The sequence below is a fragment of the Lactuca sativa genome, chromosome 3 (assembly GCF_002870075.4).
Source record: "Lactuca sativa cultivar Salinas chromosome 3, Lsat_Salinas_v11, whole genome shotgun sequence".
Classification (NCBI taxonomy): domain Eukaryota; kingdom Viridiplantae; phylum Streptophyta; class Magnoliopsida; order Asterales; family Asteraceae; genus Lactuca; species Lactuca sativa.
Genome location: NC_056625.2, coordinates 44334882 through 44341920, shown reverse-complemented (window position 1 = coordinate 44341920; position 7039 = coordinate 44334882). Strand labels below are relative to the sequence as shown.

The following is a 7039-nucleotide window of genomic DNA, read 5'->3' as shown; positions in this document are numbered from 1 at the left end:
TCATTCTCCTGTCCATTGTATCAAGCATGGCCATTATAACAGCTATGTCTGCAGAATTTCCACCCCCGCTCCCTTTTACTCCATCATTTCTTGGATTGTGGTACTCACGAGAATGCTTTGAAAATTCTTCAATTAACTCCTTCACTTCACCCATATTTTTCTTTGTAAGTGGTCCTTGAGAATCAAGGAATTTTCTCATCATGACAGTCACCCCATCATAAAATATGGATACTTCTTGTTGAATGTTGAGGTTGTTTTGAGGGCAATTTCTTAGTAACCCTTTATAGCATTCCATGCCTCATAAAGTGACTCACCCAGGTTTTGCTCAAAGTTGGCTATTGCCTTATTGAGTTTTGATATCTTGGATGGTGGGCAGAATTGTTCTAGAAACTGCTCTTTCATTTGTGCTCAAGTAGTGACTGAACCAGGTGGAAGTGCTTTAAGCCAGTCTTTTGCAGCTCCTTTAAAAGTAACTGGGAGCATCCTTAGTAAGACTGTATCTCTAGGGACATTAAGGACATTGAAGTAGTCTGCAATGTCATTGACCTCATCCAAATGCTTGTAAGCATCCTCATGATCTTTTCCAGAAAACGGTACATCCCTAAGTGTAGTAAGGATGTGTCCTTTCAATTCGAATGTTGCAGAGGTGGGAATTGTAGGTTGTACTAAACTGGGACCAACATCATCTCGTATACACTTCTTGTATGCTCCCATGGACATTTCTTCAGTGTTTTCCATCTCGTTTTCCGGTTTGTCTTCGGGTTCACTCCTTTCTAATTCGTATTCGGGCTCGATATCGTATTCGGTATCCTTTGGGTTTGGGTCTTGCTCAAAGCTTTCTATCTTGCTTTTGTCCTTTGATGATGTACTCGACTCTCCTACTTTATTTCCCGAATTCTTTCCAAATACTGATTTAAGGTCCTTGAAAGATAATATTTTTGGTGTTTTGTTCACTCCTGCGTTCTTATCTGTCTTCTTGTGAACGGCTGACTCTGGATCTTCAAGTGGTGGGACCAAAGGTGTGTTGGAACCTTGGTCATGAACTTCTGCAAAATAAACAAAAAAATAAAAACGTAAATCTGAACTAAAACAGAAAAACAAAGAAAAATGGAAATTACCGGATTCACGTCATGAGCCTATAAAGTTCACGTCGTGAGTTCAGTACTGGAAGAAAATAAATTAAACTGAAAAATAACTGTTTGCAGGTTTTACCCCACAAAAAGGATCAATTAATTTACAACAAATAAATCAACTATTAAATACGCCGATCCCCGACAACGGCGCCAAAAACTTGATGCGTGCAAATAGCTACACCTAATTTTATATTTATAACCTAACTACTTAACTAACTAAATTGCACCTAGACAGTGTACCTAGTCAAATTATAGAATAGTCAGGTAAGTCGGGTGTCGATCACAGGGAATGGTTTTAACTAATTAATCTACCTACTATTAAACTAACCTAATTTCTAATAAAGTGGGTTTTTTTAATCTAATTTTGCAAGTTTAGATGAACTTAATTTTTAACACAAAATTCAATCAATTAACAAACACTTCTGTTAGTTCGAATCCACTTTCCCTAAATGGTTTATAAATTAGTTATGACAATTACTATTGGTTACTAATTAAGATAGTATTAGCAATTCAGTTCTACATTTACTAACATTAATTAATTCATGTAATCTATGTATGGTCACATAATAATTAACACATAATCAATTATTAAATGGAATTGGAGCCATGTAAGATTGATTTGAAAAACACACTTACGATCATAATATGAGCTCTCTAGCAAAACATAATTCAATAGTTCAATTACTTATCTAAGATTGGTTTGATCTTAGCTCTAACAAACTAATGTTCACTGAATCATTAGGTATTCAAATTCATGCATATTCGTATTCACTAATGATGATATATGGTCCACTACCATGGCCTAGACTACTCTACCGTGCCAGCCTGGCCTGGCATGCTCCTGCCCGCCCTGGCTGGCGTTCCCTTACTAGCCTTGATGGGAACTCTCCCGCCAGCCCGGCCTGGCGCTCCCTTGCTAGCCTTGCTGGAGACTCTCCTTCCGGCTTGGCCTGACGCTCCCTTGCCTACCGCCCCCTTGCCGGTCGTTCCTGGTGCGCGCCCGTCGGCCCTGCCTAGGGCGCACCCGCCAGCCCTACCCGGCGTCTTCGGGTGGCCTTGCCTAGCTCCATGCTAGTTGGGCCTGAATTGGGCTGGCCCAAGGCCTGACCTAAATTCTCCTTGACCTAGTTGTCCCCTATAAATAGAATAGTGCCTCCTCCGTGAAGGAGGACCTTGGCCCCAGGACCTTTCCCTTGGACTTTTCCCCATAGCTCAGCTGCCACAATACTCCGACTGGGTGGCTCAGCTGCCACCCACCGCTGTTATCCACCATACACTACCACCAGCACCAATATGGTTATCTCCAACTATGGTGGACCATCTCAGATCTATCAGCTGATCTAACTTGACCGTCGGAGTCCGCTCCTGGGGCACAGTCCCTGGGGCGGCTCTAACGCATCTCTCTGATTGTGATGTCTAGATCTCCGCTGCGTGATTTATCTACGATCGTTGGAAACCAAGCCCAATCCATTCCACGCGATGCTCTCCCGCGTGATCTATCTACGATCGTTGGCAGCTAAGCCCGATCCATTCCACACGATGCTCTCCTGCGTGATCTATCTACGATCGTTGGCAGCCAAGCCCGATCTGTTCCACACAATGCTCTTCCACGTGACATATCCATGATCGATGGCTACTAATCCCGAACTATTCTTCTAAGCCGCGCAACATAAGTCACGTACTGTCATGCATCATAAGAAGCGAATCATAAGTTCAGATCATGCTTAGCACCACCTTTGATGTCTCTTTTCTAATAATCAGCATGGTTTTCCTATGCTCGAATGATCAATAAGGCGTTTTCATGCATTACATCTTGCTATAGCAAGGTCACTCTTCAAGAAGAACGGTCACTTATAGTCTATCAACATCTATGCTATCTGGCTCTTAGTAATAGTCTGGTTGTCTATTATCATAGAAAACAATCTTGTTGTGTATTCTTATAACAACCTTGCCTATGCACCATAGTCTGATATGGTTACCTATGCTACCCACATCAGACTAGGGGGAATCTAGCTAGGAATAGGTCGAGCAAAAAACACCTTCAGAATGGTCACCAATGCTCATGCAAAACAAATTGTGAAGATGATTATCAATGAAATCCCTCAAAGATGATGGAAACGCCACGACAGAGATGTCATACACCAGCCCCATTCCGCAATAACATTATTAGCAGCTTTGCTCGGCGTAACCGTAGCAACGGTTACGTTGCATCACACCAATTGACTCGCACTCCTTTCAATGAAGGAGTATCAATCCAGATCAAGCTGCATAAGCAATGATTGGCTCATCACGCAACCCCACGGCTCTCGTGGCTGAGGTTCAGTCGTTCTCTCTATTATTTAATGTATTGGTTCTTTATCTAGTCTGATCCGATTGTCAGCAACCCAATCGCATCAGACTAGGGGGACTTGACGACGCACAGTTTATATGACTAAGTCCAGGCCGATGTCATTGGTCGCGTACCAATAACACCATACTGGGGGGACTTGATGATATATGGTCCACTACCATGGCCTAGACTGCTCTACCGTGCCAGCCTGGCCTGGCACGCTCCTGCCAGTCCTGCCTGGCGTTCCCTTGCCAGCCTTGCAGGGGACTCTCCCGCCAGCCCGACGTGACGCTCCCTTGCCAGCCTTGCTGGGGACTCTCCTCCCGGACCGGCTTGGCGCTCCCATGCCTAGCGCACCCGTCGGCCCTGCCTGGCGCCTCCGGGCGGCCTTGCCCAACTCCTTGCTAGTGGGACCTGAATTGGGTTGGCCCAAGGCCTGACCTAATTCTCCTTGACCTAGTTGTCCCTTATAAATAGAATAGTGTCTCCTCCATGAAGGAGGACCTTGGCCCCAAGACCTTTCCCCTAGACTCTTCCCCATGGCTCAGGCGCCACTATACTCTTGCCGGGTGGCTCAGCCGCCACCCGTCGCCGTCAGCCACCATACACCACCACCAGCACCAAGATGGTTCTCTCCAGCTATGGTGGACCATCTCAAATCTATCAGCTGATCTAACTTGACCATCAGAGTCCACTCCCGGGGCACAGTCCCTGGGGCGGCTCTAACGCATCTCTTTGATTGTAATGTCCAGATCTCCTCTGCAACAACAAACCAGAAGACTCGCCGGAGTTCGATGTCACATCAACTAACTACACGGAATAAGAAATTAAAACAATCAAATATTAAATTAAACATGCTAGGTTCAATCAATCAAACACAAGTCATAACCAACAAGTAAGTCAAATCTAAAGTCTTAACACCATGAGTTCTAGCTTCATCTAGCTAAGAGAAGCAGCTAGATCTAGGTAGACATACTAGCAAACAAACATAAACAAATCATATTCAAAGAGATATGTAAATGTACCAAACTATTAAGCTAATAGTGAACTTCTCCTTCTTCCTTGGTGTTGAAAACCAATTCCAAACCTTTTCTCCCTCTGAATTCCATCTCCAGGAACCCTCCAAGTTGGTCAAAAGTCCCTCAAGTCGTAATGATCAAGAGAATATATAGTTATCATAAAATTCGCTCTCACGTCGTGAATGAGTATGACACACGACGTGAATTCACTAGTTATCCGTGTTCTACAATGATTCCTCCTCCGTGATGTTTATCTTCTGAAAAGTCTAACTCATGTCGTGAATCCTAAATATTCATGACGTGAGTACGTGAATTCGCTGGATTTTTATTCTTTTAAGTCTTCATCTTACAAAGTTCTATCTTTTGACGCCTTTAGTCCATTTTCTTCAAAATGTCTTCTATTTGGCTGCAATATATATTTTTAACCTTATAAGTACCGTTATTCAATGCATATAACCAAAATATTAACAAAAATATAAGTAAATATTGACTAAAAATATGTATAAATATGGCAATATCAACAATATTGGTTTTAGTGATTAGATAGATGTTTAGAAACTTGTAATTGATAAATGTCATTGAAATTTGATGATTATATAATGGAGATTTATATATAAGTATTGTTTACTATCTTGTGTCAATTGTTTACTATTGTTTCACTTTTGTATGTTTTACTTCCTAAATAATTGGATTGTTCAAATCATCCACAGTCAAACATACTTTGGAAGTAAGTAATGAGGCAAGACTGTCATGAATTGGTTTGTAGATTGTCTAAGTGCTTAGACATAGAAAAGGTTTGCTACAACGTTCATGAGTACTTCTGAAATAAGATTTGAGTATTGGACTAAACCCATGCTCATTTGAATCACTTCATGAAATTTCATCATGAGTGATTGTGTGTAACGCCCGTACATCCGGGCTAGTCAATTTAGAGATAATAGGGGTCGACAATGACTTTTCGATAAAAGATTATTTAGAATAAATAATCTTAACCAAGTTGAAGAATATGTCTCAAGGGTTCCGTACAAATAAAGAGCGCCGAATCCGAGTTATAACGAAGAAGTTATGACCCTTCGAAGTTTAGCGACGGAACCGGCACGACACCGCGAAGACGTAAATAGTGAATTTATGATAGAGCGACTTTTAGCCTTAGTAATCTAAATGAAAGTTGTAGAATATGGTAACCTAAGAGCGTCCATAAAAAGAACGCCCAAATCTGACTTCTTATGAGGAAGTTATGATTTTTCGAAGTTCTGGCTTAGCGGTGTACAGCCCGAAGTTTGAGTATTAGATCGAGCGGTTTTTAGCCAACACAACCTAAACGAGTATCGAAGATCTCGTGATTAGTAGCGTAACGATAAAAAGACAGACGAAAATGGACATTGGATGAAGAAGTTATGAGATTTTAACGGACCAATCCTGTCCCGGTCTGTTAAAAATATAACTTTAAAAATAAAGTCAAAATTAGCTAACGGAGTTTAAACAAAAGTTGTAGGGTACGTCTCCACCTACACGTGGATATAAATAACGTCAAAAACGGAGTTCATATGAATGAGTTAAAAATTATAATAGCATATTTATGTATTAAAATAAACTATAAATCATATATACGTACACACACACACACACACACACACATATATATATATATATATATATATATATACATATGTATATATCATTAGAAAGGTATCGACGATGCGGTCATGATAAGACTAATGTTGAGTTCTTTCAACATTAGTTTAGTACAAATATCATTAAATCTATTTAAAATAGTATTATAAAGGGGCATTTAGTCGTTTATATAACTATAAGGTCATTAAGTAATTATGGAGGGTAGTTTTTGTAAATTCAATTACTATAAATAAGAGGCTTGGGCTCTCATATTTCTTGCATCGTTCTCTTGATTCAAGAGTCTTTCTCTTCTTATCCCCTGAGCATTTCGGTCCCTCGTGATTCGACTTCTCTTTCTGTAGTTTTTAGTATAGTAAGGTGAGCGCTGAAGCACTGCACGAATCTTTCTTAGAAAGATTCAGCGACGAAGTTCTGCCCCAGCAGAGCCCGACTCCTAGCTAAAACCCCCTTGTTAGTAAGTTATGCTTACCCTATTTTAATATAGCTTATATTTAATATTAGTATTGTTATTATGAACTTATAATAAATATTTGAGCTATTATTATATAAGCGTCGTTATAATATCTTTTTAACTACTCGCGGTACGAGGAATCTGGTTTAAAGGGCCGCATAGGGTTGTTGGATTTCAGAAGTGCTATATGCCAAAATGGTCCTGCCCTCCGGTGTTTTATGTCTGGCCCCTGTCTGTACATAGTGGTTGGAAAGTATTGTTTAAACACTTATATAATAATAATAATAAGACAAATAATTAGTCGCATTAAATATTAGACTAAAATCTAGTGGTAATGATACTAGGTTTTGTCGAAGGAAATTATTTTAAAGCAAACAAAGCGCTGTCCGAGTACCGAGTCACCACCTTCCCAGGTGAGTGCATGGTCCCTTTCATCTTACACATAGATATGAAGTATTTAATATATATTACG

At 40.5% G+C, this 7039-nt stretch overlaps 1 non-coding gene across 1 annotated transcript; it reads left to right on the top strand.

Moving 5' to 3' along the window:
- The first annotated feature begins 248 nt into the window (after positions 1–248).
- On the top strand, positions 249–354 carry LOC111912380 (small nucleolar RNA R71). Its single transcript, XR_002857142.1, has one exon. It is a non-coding gene; the product is annotated as a small nucleolar RNA R71 (small nucleolar RNA).
- Positions 355–7039: the final 6685 nt, after the last annotated feature.